Source organism: Elgaria multicarinata, chromosome 2 (genome assembly GCF_023053635.1).
Source record: "Elgaria multicarinata webbii isolate HBS135686 ecotype San Diego chromosome 2, rElgMul1.1.pri, whole genome shotgun sequence".
Classification (NCBI taxonomy): Eukaryota; Metazoa; Chordata; class Lepidosauria; order Squamata; family Anguidae; genus Elgaria; species Elgaria multicarinata.
The window spans coordinates 178,991,834-179,009,159 of record NC_086172.1 but is presented as its reverse complement, the minus strand read 5'-3'; positions in this window follow the sequence as shown (position 1 = coordinate 179,009,159).

Below are 17,326 nucleotides of genomic sequence, written 5' to 3'. Positions count from 1 at the left end.
AAGCCTGGAAGCTGCCCTCGCTTGGCCAGAGCAGTTCTGGGAGAGCGACTTCCGGGCGCGGCGTTCAGCGCCCCCCCTTACCTTGACGCTCTAGGCAGCTGCCTGACTGGCCTCTATGGCAGTGCCTGCCCTGGCTGGGGCTCAAGTTAAGGACAAGATCCCCCCTCCGCCCTGGACGTTCAGTTGAAAGGTACTTCAACACTGGTAAGCGGACAGCATCTTCCACCATACCCGAGGCAGCAATATAGGCAGCACGGGGCAGGCTGTGCATGGCGCACACACAGCTCTCTCTCTCTCTCCTGACATCTTGCTGCTGTTTGCACCTCGCCCTTCCTAATGGTAGGGCCGGCCCCTTTTGCCCATTCTGTTGGACTTCTAGCCTTCACCCTCCTCCTCCTGTAAACACACTGTTTTTTGCTTCGCCTCTTCTGTGGCTATTATTATTATTATTATTAATACCGTATTTCTTCGATTGTAAGACGCACATTAATTTCAGTATCACCAACCGAAAAAAAGCTTTGATTCTAAGAAAAAAGGCACCCGCGATTCTAAGACGCACCCCGTTTTTAGAGATGTTTGTATGGGGGGAAAAGTGCGTCTTTGAATCGAAGAAATACGGTATGTATTACATTTATATACCGCCCCATAGCCGAAGCTCTCTGGGCAGTTTACAAAGGTTAAAAGACTGAACATTAAAAATCAATACGCAAAATTTAAAAGCCTAAAAGCAGATTAGATAATAGCCATGGCCCCTCTCTTCAACCGATATGGAATAATATGCCACAATTGCCTCTGCACATGTGCAGAGTCCCTCCTCCAGCCACATAGAATTGAGGAGCAGCGCCTCGCTTTTGAGAAATGAAAGCCCTTTGAGAGGCATCATAGGCTGCTCCCATAATTTTTAAACCTTTATTTATTTATTTATTTATTACATTTTTATACCGCCCAATAGCCGAAGCTCTCTGGGCGGTTCACAAAAATTAAAACCATCATAAAACAACCAACAAGTTAAAAACACAAATACAAAATACAATATAAAAAGCACAACCAGGATAAAACCACCCACAGCAAAATTGATATAAGGTTAAAATACAGAGTTAAAACAGTATAATTTAAACCTTTGGGGATAACACCTTAGGGTAGCTTTTGGTATCTAACATAGGGATGTAATGTGAGCCTTCCTGGATCAAACCAAGGTGGGGCCCACCTACCACCCTGCTTCCATCAGTGGTCAGCTTCTGGGAGGCCTGCAAGGAAGGCAGGACAATACCTATGTCCTTTTGCCACTGGGTGAACTCCCAGGTGTTGGATGGAAGCCTGACTTCTACTAGGGCTGTGCAAGGCTTCGAATTCGAACTTCGAAGCACGGAGGCCATAAAATGGCAGATCCGCCATTTTATGGCCTCCGTGCTTTGAAGTTCGAATTCGGAGCCTTGCACAACCCTAATTTCTACCCTTCCCCTGCCAAAGAAAGGGGTTTCTGGGAAAGGCATTGCTGTTGTGTTGAAAAAAGGCTGCACCCCCCCTCCCTTGGTGACAGGGAGATAATAATATTTGCCTTCTGTTCATCAGTTCCTTTGTTCCTCAGTTAAGCTGGGAGTTCAGATGAGAAACAGAGATTAGGGACTTAAACTGTTGGGCAGCGGAGGGGGGTGGAAAAAATGTAGACATACACATACAGCCTTTTGGGGGGGGCTGCACCTCGGGAACGCTTGGGAGAACGCTGACCTTTGTTAATTGGAATCAACAGCATTGTTCTTGGGAGTGACATTTTGGGGTGTCAAAAATGGCTGTGATTGTGGGGAAAGAATCACACGGCTGTGTGCCTCCTTTCCCCCAAATTGGTTTTTATTTTAACTCAAGCCTCAGCTAGATGAGGGGGGTCGGAAGGAGGCGATCTCGCGATTTTATGATCGCGAGATCGTCGCCCTCGTCTACACGCGGCATGCACCATTGCGCCCGCCATTTTGTTTTTTGTTTTTTGTTGTTAAAGAGGACGCAAAGAGTATTCGCTTATGGCCCGGTTTTTCCGCAGTCCCGGAAACTGAGGCTGGGGCTGCGGAAGGTCTAGCAGGGTCCGTGGCTTTTCCCGGCTGCTCGCTTACTCGCGAGTAGCTGGGAGAAGCCACGGACTGGGCACAGCGCTCATATGCTGTGCCCATTGGGCTGGGGGGGGGAATCATGGGGGGGGATAGGGGCTGGCCGAAAGGCCGGACCAAGCAGGAGGGAGGGAGGAAGGATGGGCACGGGCATCGGGGAAGGGGGATTGGGGGGGAAGAAGGACGGGCGCGGGCATCGTGGACGGGGGATGGGGGAAAAGAAGGACAGGAAAGAGGGGAAGAGGGATGGGGGAAGAAGGATGGGCACGGGCATCGGGGAAGGGGGATGGGGGAAGGACGGGGGACGGCATCGGGGAAGGGGGAGGACAGGCGAGCAAGTGGGTAGGGGGGCATCAGGCATTGTGGAGGGAATCAGGGGGAGCGTGGGACCCTATATATATATATTTTTAAAACGTACCTTGTCCGGTGGTGCGCTCCTGCGCACATGGCCCTTTAAGGTTTAAAGAAAATGGCGGACGCGACGGGGCTTCCCCTTGCCCCGTCGTGTCTTACGTGTGGGAAAGGGCCACGGCGCGCGCTAGTTGCAGCGTGCCGTCGCCCCAACTCCCGGCTGGATTATCCGGCAGGTCTAGCAAGGCCCTAAATTTCCCTGCTCCCTCCACCCCACCCCCAATAGACACAGAGCTTCTGAGGAGCTCTGTGCCCCGTACCAGGCTCTCTGCTCCTCGCGGTTACTTGCGAGGAGCCGGGACAAACTGTGACGCTGGGCCGCACGTTCTGGGGTCTCGGGACCATCCCGAGACTGTGGAAAAAGCGGGCTAGAACTGTAGGGCGATATCCCAGGGCAAGGGAGCGAATCATCCCTCCCTGCTCCTGGGATGCCCTGTGTGTCATGTGGACGCACAGGGACGATCCCGGGGCAATCACCGGGATATTGCCCCATCTAGCTATGGCCTCAGACAGAAAAGAACAAGAGAGAAGAAGAATGCCGCATCATAATAATTAGGGGGAAGGAGTGTGTGAGAAGCAGAACGTGATCTCTCTGTGTTGATATATGTTACAACAATTGCACAGCAGAAGGGTCTGTAAAAACAGGCCAGGGTGGCCCGTAAGCGTCTCTTTACACTTGTCTCTGTGAAACAATGTCACTGGAAGGAGAGCCAGCCGGTGGAGGCTCAGTTGGGTGGGAGCTGCCATGTTCTCTTTCCAAGGTTGTGCGTTTGGCAAAACCTCACGCATGGGAAGTCCGTAGTGGTATTTGCAGCAAAAACGACGAAAGCGTCCTGTGGCACCTTAAAAACGAACGCGTTTTATTTTGGTGTGAGCTTTCCTGCATGACTGTGCCTGGAGTGTTATCCTCAGTTCGCTCAGGGGGAATTGGACTGCAGGAAGTACACAGAGCGATCATTGACTTCGCAGTAGCCACTCACTAAACCTTTTTTGGGTGATCACACAGGCATCCTTGCATCAGTGAGCTGATTTACGGCTTGGGACCTCGATACTTGAGAGAGCGCCTCTCCTTATATATGCCTGCCTGAGACCTCAGATCTGTTGGAGGAGCCCTTCTCCGCATCCCACCAGCGCAACACATACGCTATGATGGGACAAGGGAGAGGGCCTTCTCTGTGGTGGCACCCTGACTGTGGAATGCCCTCCCCTTGGAGGCCCGATTGGTGCCAACATTGATTTCCTTTCGACGCCAAGTAAAATTTGAAGGAACTAAGAACTGTAAACTACAATAAACATTTTCTTTATTTTGCTACCATAAAACCACGTGTCAGTTTGGCTGTGTCTCCTGCTCTATTGGTTCTTAAATAAACCCATTACACTAAACCTTCAGCCTGCTATATTCACAGAAAAGCCTTTTCCAAATCTCCTTACCTTTGCCCTCTGCTATAAGGGAAAGGCTATACTTGGAGCAGTACGACAATGGAACCTAGGTCAGTGGTGGGCTCTATTCCCACACTAGAGGCCTTCAAGAGGCAGCTGGACAACCATCTGTCAGGGATGCTTTAGGGTGGATTCCTGCATTGAGCAGGGGGTTGGACTCGATGGCCTTGTAGGCCCCTTCCAACTCTGCTATTCTATGACTCTATGATGGTTTTAACTTGGATCATGGTTTAATTTGTTTTTAACTGTGCATATTTATTGTTTTATACTGTATGTTTTTATCTGTACGCCGCCCTGAGATCTTAATGATATAGGGCGGGATATAAATGTTCTAAATAAATAAATAATAAATAAATATGTGATTTTTTAAAAAAGGAAGTTGTAACTTTTCATGCTGGAGGATCCGTAGTTGTCATAGAAGATTCCAGACTGAAGGGATTTACTCCATCAGTTGAAACTCAGCGAGGTTTGTAGCATTAGGTCCGGCGTGTGTATGTCCCAGGGGATGGCTTGCCTCCTCCTACCAATGTTTGGGGTGGTGAGAGAGGAGCAAAAGAGACTCAGCCATCACCTCAAGGAACCGGCTGAATACCAAGCCAGCTTCAAAATAGGTTAAAGAAACAAATTGATGTGGGGGCCGAGGCCTATATATTAAAGTTAAAAAAAAACCTTGTAATTCTGACACATTGTCACCAGGGCAGCCTTCCTCAACCTGGGGCGCTCCAGATATGTTGGACTACAACTCCCAGAATGCCCCAGCTGGGGCATTCTGGGAGATGCAGTCCAACACATCTGGAGCGCCCCAGGTTGAGGAAGGCTGCACCACAGCCTATGCATATGCGATGATGATGATGATGATTTATATAGCACCATCAGTGTACATGGTGTTGTACATAGTAAAACAATAAAATAGCAAGACCCTGCTGCATAGGCTTACATTGATATTAAACGTCTTATAAATCTGGCATAGTGCAGAAGTTTAACAAGCAAATTCCTGCTTACTAGAAAGAAATGTCTGCAGGGTTTCTTCCAGTAAAAGGATTGTCTCCTGTATGCATCTCCTGGCGACTGGAAAGAGAGCATTTCCAGATGTTTCTTATGCAGTTAGTCCATTCCCCCCTCTTTTCTGAGCTGTGCCAGATGTTCCCGGGTTATTATGATAAGATCAAGGTCTCTGAGTTGGACACTGCTGCTGCAGAAGCAGTAAAAGGTCTAGATATTTGTTCAAACCACACGGCAGGGTTTATTTCATAGAATCATAGAATAGCAGAGTTGGAAGGGGGCTACAAGGACATCGAGTCCAACGCCCTGCTCAATGCAGGAATCCACCCTAAAGCATCCCTGACAGGTGGTTGTCCACTTGAAGGCCTCTAGTGTGGGAGAGCCCACAACCTCCTTAGGTAACTGATTCCATTGTCGTACTGCTCTAACAGTCAGGAAGTTTTTCCTGATGTCCAGCTGGAATCTGACTTCCTTTAACTTGAGCCTGTTATTCCATGTCCTGCACTCTGGGAGGATCGAGAAGTGATCCTGGCCCTCCTCTGTGTGACAACCTTTTAAGTATTTGAAGAGTGCTCTCATGTCTCCCCTCAATCTTCTCTTCTCCAGGCTAAACATGCCCAGTTCTTTCAGTCTCTCTTCATAGGGCTTTGTTTCCAGGCCCCTGATCATCCTGGTTGCCCTCCTCTGAACACGCTCCAGCTTGTCTGCGTCCTTCTTGAGTTGTGGAGCCCAGAACTGTGCAGTTGGACACAAAATGTGCAGTTGGGGGAAAAATGTGCAGTTGGAAATCTGATAATGTGCAGTTGAAAAAAGGGGTGAAAAAAATAAGACACATGTTTATGTGTATGTGTTTATTAAGAATTTAACAATAGACAGGGATGGCAGTACCACAAATTTTATAAGGATGCAGGTGAAAGAGCCCTTGATGGTGTGACTGATGTTGTTGGGTCCTGTGACAGTGTTGCCTGAATAGATGTGGGGGCAGAGTTGGCCCTTGGGTCTATTGCATGTCCTGGTCCTTCTGTCTGTGTCTGTCCTGTGTACTATTGCTGGTTAGCATCTGCTTCAGGTTGGGCGGTGGTCTGTAGGCCAGGACCGCTCTGCCTCCCAAGGCTTGTGAGAGAGAAGCGCCTGTGCTGATGATGGGTTGGAGTTCACTGACGATCCGTTGCAGTGGTTTCAATTGGGGGCTGTATAGGTGACAGCCAGTTGTCTGTCATCCTTCCTGGGTATCCATACAGCCCTGTCAATCTGTCTTTTAAGTTTAAAGTGCTTCTAGTGGTGACAATCTGCCCAGTTGTGAAAAAGAAATAATGTGTTTGGCTTGGGCAGGGGCGGTGGTGTCTTATAGAGCATTTGTGCAGTTGGAAAATTTGCTTTAAAAAAACTCCTGCCACATGGAGACAGTTTTTAGTCACAAAACCCACGCCTTTTCTGTTCTTAGCAGACGTTTATCATCTTGTGCATTAAGTTTATCCAATGCCCTAAATGTCAGATCTGTATAGGAACGCTCTTGTTCTGTAAAATGACAGCCTGTTATTCCTAATGTTGCTCAGGTCTTTTTAGGGGTATTGTTGTTTTTCGTACATAAATCTTAGGGCATTTACAGTGGATAGCATAGATTACAGACTCACTACTACAGGTGGTAAAATGTTTCGGAAAATATATCTGCTGATCGGAGGGATTTTTAAATTCTTTGACTTTTGAGGTATATCTTAGGCATGGTGGCAGATAAGCTTCTGTTCAACTCCTTAAATTCATTACTTATCAGTAAGTTTCTAATGTTTCTGGTCCTTTTGTAGGAGACCACTGGTTTTTTCCTGGCAGAGCTCAGGAAAGGGAGAGAGAAAAATGGACCAAGAAAGGTTTTGAAAAGCATTATTTCCAGTCGCCAGTAGATGCATACAAGAGACAATAGTTTTTACGGGAAGAAACCCTGCAGATATTTAATTCTAGTAAGTAGGAATTTGCTTATTAAACTTGTGCACTATGCAAGATTTATCAGAAATTTAATATCTATACATAGGCATAGCTCCTGGAAGTAGTGTGTCAGAATTCATAGAATCATAGAATAGCAGAGTTGGAAGGGGCCTACAAGGCCATCGAGTCCAACCCCCTGCTCAATGCAGGAATCCACCCTAAAGCATCCCTGACAGATGGTTGTCCAGCTGCCTCTTGAATGCCTCTAGTGTGGGAGAGCCCACAACCTCCCTAGGTAGCTGATTCCATTGTCGCACTGCTCTAACAGTCAGGAAGTTTTTCCTGATGTCCAGCCGGAATCTGGCTTCCTTTAACTTGAGCCCGTTATTCCGTGTCCTGCACTCTGGGAGGATCGAGAAGAGATCCTGGCCCTCCTCTGTGTGACAACCTTTTAAGTATTTGAAGACTGCTATCATGTCTCCCCTCAATCTTCTCTTCTCCAGGCTAAACATGCCCAGTTCTTTCAGTCTCTCTTCATAGGGCTTTGTTTCTAGACCTCTGATCATCCTGGTTGCCCTCTTCTGAACACGCTCCAGCTTGTCTGCGTCCTTCTTGAATTGTGGAGCCCAGAACTGGACGCAATACTCTAGATGAGGCCTAACCAGGGCCGAATAGAGAGGAACCTGTACCTCACGTGATTTGGAAGCTATACTTCTATTAATGCAGCCCAAAATACCATTGGCCTTTCTTGCAGCCATATCGCACTGTTGGCTCATATTCAGCTTGTGATCTACAACAATTCCAAGATCTTTCTCGTTTGTAGTATTGCTGAGCCAAGTGTCCCCCATCTTGTAACTGTGCATTTGGTTTCTATTCCCTAAATGTAGAACTTGGCATTTATCCCTATTAAATTTCATTCTGTTGTTTTCAGCCCAGCACTCCAGCCTATCAAGATCACTTTGAAGTTTGTTTCTGTCTTCCAGGGTATTAGCTATCCCAGCCAATTTTGTGTCATCTGCAAATTTGATCAGCGTTCCCTGCACCTCCTCGTCCAAATCATTAATAAAAATGTTGAAGAGCACTGGGCCCAGGACTGAGCCCTGCGGTACCCCACTCGTTACCTCTCCCCAGTTTGAGAAGGTTCCATTGATAAGTACTCTTTGAGTCCGATTCTGTAGCCAACTGTGGATCCACCTAATAGTTGTTCCATCTAGCCCACTTTTAGCTAGTTTGTTAATCAGAATGTCATGTGGTACTTTGTCAAAAGCTTTGCTGAAGTCAAGATATATGACATCCACAGCATTCCCACAGTCCACAAGGGAGGTTATCCTATCAAAAAATGAGATCAAATTAGTCTGACAGGATTTGTTCCTGACAAATCCATGTTGGCTTCTAGTAATCACTGCATTGATTTCAAGGTGTTTACAGATTGACTTCTTTATAATCTGCTCCAGAATTTTCCCAGGGATGGATGTCAGACTGACTGGTCTGTAGTTCCCAGGTTCCTCCTTTTTGCCCTTTTTGAAGATAGGGACAACGTTAGCCCTCCTCCAGTCATCCGGCACCTCACCCGTCTTCCATGATTTTGCAAAGATAATAGACAAAGGTTCTGAGAGTTCTTCCGCTAGCTCCTTCATTACTCTTGGATGCAGTTCATCGGGCCCTGGAGATTTGAACTCATTCAAGGAAATTAGGTGTTCTTTGACCATTTGTTTATCAATCTCAAACTGCAATCCTGCCCCCTCAACTTCTGCTTCACTTTTTCCAGGGGGGTCATAGACCCGCTTTTGGGAGAAGACCGAGGCAAAGTAGGAATTGAGCACTTCAGCCTTTTCTTTGTCATCTGTTATCAATTTGCCATCCTCATTAAGCAGTTGAACCACCATTTCTTTCCTCTGTCTTTTACTACTCACGTATCTGAAGAAAGCCTTTTTATTGCTTTTAGCATCCCTCGCTAATCTCAGCCCATTCACAGCTTTAGCCTTCCTGACGCCATTTCGGCACTTCTGCGCCACTTGTCTGTACTCTTCTTTTGTAGCCTGGCCTTCCTTCCACTTCCTATATGTATCCCTTTTTGTTTTCAGTTCATCAATAAGCTTTTTGTGGAGCCACATTGGTTTCCTCTGTTGTCTTCTATCTTTTCTCCTTGTTGGAATTGTTTGTAACTGTGCCTTTAAAATTTCATTTTTTAGATACTCCCACCCATCCTGCACTCCTTTTCTCTTTAGGCTCCCTTGCCACGGGACCTTACTTATTATAGTTCTGAGTTTATTAAAATCAGCTTTCCTAAAATTCAGAGTACGTGTATGGCTACGCTAGACTTTTGTCTCCTTCATAATCAAGAATTCAAGTATGACGTGGTCACTTTCCCCCAGAGTTCCCGTAACTGCCACTTTATCCACTAAGTCATCCCTATTGGTCAATAACAAGTCAAGGATTGCCGATCCTCTAGTTCCTTCCACCACTTTCTGTAGGAGAAAGTTATCACCCATACATGTCAGGAATTTCTTGGAAGGGCCGCTTTTGGCAGTAATGGTCTCCCAACAGATATCAGGGTAATTGAAGTCCCCCATCACTACTACATCACACTTCCTTGAAACACTGGTAATTTGTTTCTCAAAAGTTTCGTCCTCGTCTTCTCCTTGATTGGGTGGTCGGTAGTAGACTCCGATTATCATATTCTTTTTATTCCTAGCCCCATTTATTTTAATCCAGACGCTCTCGACGGGGCTCCCAGTCTCATCCGCCTGTATTTCTGTGCAGGGATAGGTATTTTTAACATATAGTGCAACTCCACCTCCCTTTCTATTTCTTCTGTTCTTTTTGAACAAGTTATATCCTTCATTTGCTATATTCCAGTCATGGGAGTCATCCCACCAAGTTTCAGTTATACCTATCAAGTCGTATTTGCCTTCATGTAATAAGAGTTCAAGTTCATTCTGTTTGTTTCCCATGCTCTGGGCATTAGTATAGAGACATCGAAGACCATGTGTTTTATAGTCTGGCTTTGTTCCTACCTTGTTGCAGACACTATTTTGGGACACTGTTGGAGCTGTTCTCTGTACTGTGGTGCATTGGCCTTCATCCATTGTTGCCTCAAAATTTACGTCTCCCACCCCCGTAAGATTCAGTTTAAAGCCCTCCTGATGAAGTTCTTCATGCTGTGGCCGAACTCATTCTTTCCAGCCCTTGTGAGGTGCAACCCATCTCTTGCCAGCAGTCCATGTTCCAAGTAGCGTAGCCCGTGGTCCCAGAATCCAAAACTCTCACGACGGCACCACCTTCGAAGCCAGTCGTTCATCCGGAGTATTTTTCTTTCCCTTTCTAATCCTCTTCCAAGAACCGGGAGGATGGATGAGAAAACTACCTGGGCCCCAAAGTTCTTCAGTTTCCTTCCCAGAACTTCAAAGTCTGAAATGATTTCTTCGTAGCTCTGCTTGGCGACATCATTTGTTCCCACATGGATGAGAAGAAAGGGGTATGTGTCCGTTGTCTTTATGAGCTTCGGTAACCTTTCAGTCACATCTCTAATCTGTGCTCCAGGGAGACAGCACACCTGGCGAGTCCATGGGTCTTCACGACATACTTGGGTTTCAATCCCACGCAGCAGGGAGTCTCCCACAACGACTACTCTTCTCTTCTTCTTGGTTGACCTACCTTCTGTCCCTTGGCCACTGTTGCATGGTGTCTCCTGTACTTCCTCCTCTGCAAACTGTCCTTCAGTCTCATTCTCCAGAAGCTGAAAGCGGTTGCTTAACTCCAATGGCCCCACCGGTGCAGAACGCCCTCTAATTCCTCCTCCCCTAACTGTCACTCTTTTCCAAGGAGTTTCCTCTTCATTGGCTTTCCTCCCCTCAGCATACTCCACTTCGGCTTCAGCTGGCTGTTGTTCTTCAATCTCATGTGCTTCTTGTTGCTGTTGCAGTTCCACCGTTCGGTCTAAGAACTCCTCGACTTCTCTTATTCCTTGGAGGGTGGACACTCGCTGCTCAAGTCCCCTCACTTTTTCTTCCAAAAGTGCCACCAGCTTGCACTTGTTGCAGGTATACGCCATGTTGAGCTCAGGCAGAAACACGAACATTGCACACCCTTTGCAGGTCACCACCTCTAGGGACTCCTTTCCATCCATATTGTCGATTTCTGCTTTGGTTTTTTTCCCTTTTTGATTATAGTAGAATTGCCTTTGCTTTGTTGCGTCCTCTCTGAAGGTACACAACTATATGAGGATGTCTTAAGGGAAAGTAATCTTTTGGGTTTTTTTTGCTTTTGTTTGGTGGTGGTTTTGTGGGGTTTTTTTCTCTTTATGTTTTTCTTTTTTTTTTCCCCCACCTCTTTTTTATTTTTATTTTTTATTATTTTTTATTATTTTATTTATTTTTTAAGAGGCCTCCCCCTTGACCTCCCCTGCCGAACTCCTGTTTGCTCTTCCTGTTAGCTCGCTCCGCTCGCTCCCTGGGAATCTGGCTTACTTTTATAGCTCCTACTTGAGCTGGGCCAGCTGCTCTTCCCTGCTTCTGCTTAGCTCCAAGTCAGGAACCAGAATGAGGTCACTGAAATGCCAACAACAATCAACAACAATCAACAGCAATTAGGCACTGATTGCTGAGTCCAACTGACAATCAGGCCACTCCCCCTTCAGCTCCTGCAGCAACTATTCACACCGACCTCTCACTCAGCACTCAGGAGCACATGGCAAGCACACGGCCTCTTTGAATTGGCAGCCTCCTGGGTTTCCTTGAGGCTTCTCTTCTTCCCCTGCCCTTGGTCTCCTCTTCCCCTACACTCCCCCTGTCAAACTCCTGTTTGCTCTTCCTGTTAGCTCGCTCCCTGTTCGCTCGCTCCCTGGGAATCTGGCTTACTTTTATAGCTCCTACTTGAGCTGGGCCAGCTGCTCTTCCCTGCTTCTGCTTAGCTCCAAGTCAGGAACCAGAAAGGTGTGTTGTTTTTTAACATAAATATATAGGCATAGGCCCCTGTGGCAATATGTTTGTCTAATCTATTTTGAAAATAAGTTTTATCATGGGTGTTGTCTCATTTGTATTTCATTATTAATGTTAAAGCCCCCCCCCCAAAGATGGCCAGAGACCATAGCTAGACAGGGCTTTATCCCTGGGTGATCCCTGGGATCATCCCTGTGCGTCCACATGACGCACAGGGGATCCCAGGATCAGGTAGGAATCATCCCTCCCTTCCCCTGGGATCTTGCCCTCCCTTTTGGACCCGGCTTTTCCAAGGTCCCGGGCTGAGCCCAAGACCATGGAACATGTGGCTGGATTCTGTGGGTTGACCGGGCTCTGCGTGATTCCTCGCGAGGTGCCGGATGCTGTGCACGGGCTGCAGCGCTCCTCAGGAGTGCTGCACCCATCAGCGGTAGGGTGGGAGGAGCAGGGAAAGTAATTTAAATTTAAAAAAAACACTTACCTTTTGCGCACGAGCATTCGTGTGCTGCTGTCCCTTTAAAAAATAAAAAAAATGGCAGGCGTGACACCTCTCCTGAGGTCGTCGCACGTCGCGTGTAAACAGAGGAGGGAAAAGGAAAGGAAAGGAACCCCTCGTTGCTGACTCCTAGAGGGACGCCTGCTTTCGCTGACGTTTTCTTGGCAGACTTTGTAGCGGGGTGGTTTGCCATTGCCTTCCCCAGTCACAGTTCCCTTTCCCCCAGCTAGCTCATTTTACCGACCTCAGAAGGATGGAAGGCTGAGTCGACCTGAGCCGGCTGCCTGAGAACCAGCTTCCGCTGGGATCGAACTCAGGCCGTGGGGAGAGTTTCGGCTGCAGTAACTGCTGCTTACCACTCTGAGCTACATGAGGCTCTTCAAACAGAGGAGGGGTCTCGTGTTAAAAACAACGTGAGATTTTCCGTCCTCTGTTGCAGGATAAAAGGTAGGTCTACCTAAGACCTTAGACTAAAAAATAGTCCGAAACGCATCGAGCTTCTTGTGAATAAACATTTTGCATCCTGAGAACATGTTTCTCTCCTTTCATAGAATCATAGAATCATAGAATAGCAGAGTTGGAAGGGGCCTACAAGGCCATTGAGTCCAACCCCCTGCGCAGTGCAGGAATCCACCCTAAAGCATCCCTGACAGGTGGTTGTCCAGCTGCCTCTTGAAGGCCTCCAGTGTGGGAGAGCCAACAACCTCCCTAGGGAACTGATTCCATTGTCGTACTGCTCTAACAGTCAGGAAGTTTTTCCTGATGTCCAGCTGGAACCTGGCTTCCTTTAACTTGAGCCCGTTATTCTGTGTCCTGCACTCTGGGAGGATCGAGAAGAGATCCTGGCCCTCCTCTGTGTGACAACCTTGCAAGTATTTGAAGAGTGCCATCATGTCTCCCCTCAATCTTGACCTGGTTTGGATCCTCACCTCCTTCCGTTTTGTTTCCTACCAGTTGTCGGGTCAAACAACCCAGGAATTGGTGTGACATGTGAACCGGGTGACTGGCAGCCTTGTGTTTGGGAAATAAGACGAAACATTTCTCAGAAGCGCAGTATTATTATTTTTAAAACTTTGCCAGGCAGATCGACTAGTCATGCATTCTCAGAAAGAAAGACAAATAGTTGTTTCCAATTAAGTCCCTGTCCAATTTAAATAGTCCAATTTAAAAAATGAGGATTGTATTTCCTAAAAAGGGCAGATGAAGCAAGTCCCGTTAAGTTCAGTGAGGTTTGCTTCCAGGTAAGTAGGAAGAGGACTGCAGCCTAAAGAGATGACATTCCATTTTTCTAATTGTGGCAGAAGCATGGTGGGATTGCATTTCATTCCCCCCCCCCAAAAAAAAATCAGGTTGGGAGTTTTGCATTAAGAAGCATAAAGCCGCAGGAATTTTGCACTAAGAAACCACAGGAATTATTGATAGGAATGGTTGTAAATTGGGCTTCAGCAAAATCAGTCCATCATTAAAATGTTGGAGGGGAACAAATTTACTAAGTCTTACATTTGGATGGCTCAACTTGCTTGACATTCCTTTATATGATCTCTAAATTCACACAGCCACTATAGAGTGAATTGCCAAGGACCCAGTCCTCTGGCACTTTGAGAAAAAGTTGATTTTTTCTGCCTAATTTATTTATTTATTATTTGAGGTGGTTTACAACTAAAATGGGGGGAAATAATAGAAATATTTAATGGGTTACACCCTGATTTAGTCACATTTGGAGTAGACCCATATTTGGAGTAAAAGTGGGGAAAAATCAATACAAATATGCAATGAGTTACATCCTGATTTAATCATATTTGAAGTAGGCCCATTGAAATCAGTGAAGCTTCACTTAGCCATGACTGATTCCCATTGATTTCAATGGGTTTACTCTGAATATGGCTAAATCTGGAATCAACCCAATAGAAACATAAGAAACAGTTAAAAGTAGCATTCAAAAGTCATTTAAAGGTGCAGTCCTATGTATGTTGAGACAAAAAAAGTCCTACAACTTCCAGGATCTGCCAGCCAGTTGTAGGACATTTTTCTGTCTAAACATGCATACGATTGTATCTTAAAAGGCTTTATAAAAGTCTGGGAGAACTGCCAGAAAGATAACTGCGCAAAAGTGTAAATCTTTGCAAAACAATTTCCTGGAATCATTATGAATCGCCCCAACAAAGTTTCTCGATTAATTTACCTGTTTTCAAATAATTTCATTGCAAGAAGCCTGATTAAAGGGATGATCATCCTCAAGGTTTTAACCATCTTCTCCAGGCTTCCATCAAAGTTATATCTACATTTTTAAACTTTAAGGCTTTCTTTCAGTCTTTCACGGCCAAAATAATTTACATGAATTTGTATTTGTATTCATGAGTATGTTCATCCTACACACGTAAGAGTGTAACAGCCCAAAGACTGGGGGGAAATTTAGATGCACACTTAGGCACACACCACATTTCTGATTGAATTTTGCAGGAGATTTTAATGCCTGGATAAGTAGTAACAAGATACTGCTATTGTGGAATTAATGGGATTAAGTCTAGAGGCTGGGAGGATGTCCCTTATCTATGAACTATAAGCACCCAAAGCAACCAGAGAGGTGGTCATAAACCGTTTAAAGGTTGCTTTTAAATACCGTCTAGAATTCTATCACGGGAATCTTCCAGAGGCCCTCAGGAATGGTGCATGTTCTTCCCCTTCGAAGGGAGCCCGGGTCACTGATTATAAGTTGTTATCTCAGCCTGCCAGGCCTTGTTTTCAAATGTCACGGTGGGTGATAATCAAGGAAGTGTACCCCAGCCCCTCATGATAGATATCTGTCCCACCCATGGCTCTTTATCAGAGAAGACCCATAATTCTGTGCCTTTTCAGTAGGGGACATTGGACCCTAAATTGTGCTTCAAAATTTACAGGGCAAGTGAGAGGATGTTCTGCTAAGCTCTGACCTCCTCCAGCAGGAGAAAATTTGAACATAGAATCACAGAATAGCAGAGTTGGAAAGGGCCTACAAGGCCATCGAGTCCAACCCCCTGCTCAGTGCAGGAATCCACCCTAAAGCATCCCTGACAGGTGGTTGTCCAGCTGCCTCTTGAAGGCCTCTAGTGTGGGAGAGCCCACAACCTCCCTAGGTAACTGATTCCATTGTCGTACTGCTCTAACAGTCAGGAAGTTTTTCCTGATGTCCAGCTGGAATCTAGCTTCCTTTAACTTGAGCCCGTTATTCCGTGTCCTGCACTCTGGGAGGATCGAGAAGAGATCCTGGCCCTCCTCTGTGTGACAACCTTTGAAGTATTTGAAGAGTGCTATCACGTCTCCCCTCAATCTTCTCTTCTCCAGGCTAAACATGCCCATACGATTCTATGGATACGTGGAGGAGTGCTTGAAAGGGCACAATGCAGGTCATTTTCAGCCTCCAATCTACTTCGCTGCTTCGTTTTCATTTGCAACAAAGTAGAAAAGCCTGACTCACAGAGATATGTCGACACAAATGGAAATAATGCATAAATAGCTCTTCGCTGAAGAGTGGTCCCAGTTCCCCCGCCCCCCGGAACCCTAAAATTCCCCCCCTTGTTGAGGACCCATGCCTTAGAGGCCCCTTCCAACTCTACTATTCTATGATTCTATGGTTTAAAAATGGCAGCCCAGGTTAATTAGGTCTAAAGAGCCACTTAAAAGGGCTCGACCTACTGTTGGTTGATACCAAGAGGAATGGGCACAGCCAGGCCAGGAACGGCCCCGGAAGAGCTGCTGGCCTCTCCGCTGCTTTCAACACTCTGGCAAAAGCTTCGGCACATGTTAGTGTTTTGCTGCCGTCGCCAACATAAACAGTTGCTAGTGCAGAAAAACAGACAAGTAATTTATGAGGCCTTTGAGCCCTGCTGGAAACTGCAGCAACCCACGGGAAGCCTTCGACGCTCTGGCAACGTAGCGACATACCATTTTGGAGAAGTAAGTCTTGGACTAGACGCTCGGTATCTTTTTTTCCTCCAGAGTAGGAAGAGTGTTGTTGAACGGGCTTTCAGTGCCAGGAGTGATGTAGGGTGAAGTCCCAATCAAATTCTTTGACGTGGGGGAGATGAACCCCGGGTGATGCTAGAAACCCTGATCAAGGGCTGCCATGGTGATAGAGCTCCAGGTGAGAATGTGATGATCTATGATGTCTTTGTTGAGCAGTCTCACCTGGTGGATGCTCCTGTCTTGACTCGTAGAATCATAGAATAGCAGAGTTGGAAGGGGCCTACAAGGCCATCGAGTCCAACCCCCTGCTCAATGCAGGAATCCACCCTAAAGCATCCCTGACAGATGGTTGTCCAGCTGCCTCTTGAAGGCCTCTAGTGTGGGAGAGCCCACAACCTCCCTAGGTAACTGATTCCACCGTCGCACTGCTCTAACAGTCAGGAAGTTTTTCCTGCTGTCCAGCTGGAATCTGGCTTCCTTTAACTTGAGCCCGTTATTCCGTGTCCTGCACTCTGGGAGGATCGAGAAGAGATCCTGGCCCTCCTCTGTGGGACAACCTTTTAAGTATTTGAAGAGTGCTCTCATGTCTCCCCTCAATCTTCTCTTCTCCAGGCTAAACATGCCCAGTTCTTTCAGTCTCTCTTCATAGGGCTTTGTTTCCAGAGCCCTGATCACCCTGGTTGCCCTCCTGTGAACACGCTCCAGCTTGTCTGCGTCCTTCTTGAATTGTGGAGCCCAGAACTGGACGCAATACTCTAGATGAGGCCTAACCAGGGCCGAATAGAGAGGAACCAGTACCTCACGTGATTTGGAAGCTATGCTTCTATTAATGCAGCCGAAAATAGCATTGGCCTTTCTTGCAGCCATATTGCACTGTTGGCTCATATTCAGCTTGCGATCTGCAACAATTCCAAGATCCTTCTCGTTTGTAGTATTGCTGAGTATCCCCCATCCTGTAACTGTGCATTTGGTTTCTATTTCCTAAATGTAGAACTTGGCATTTATCCCTATTAAATTTCATTCTGTTGTTTTCAGCCCAGCACTCCACCCTATCAAGATCACTTTGAAGTTTGTTT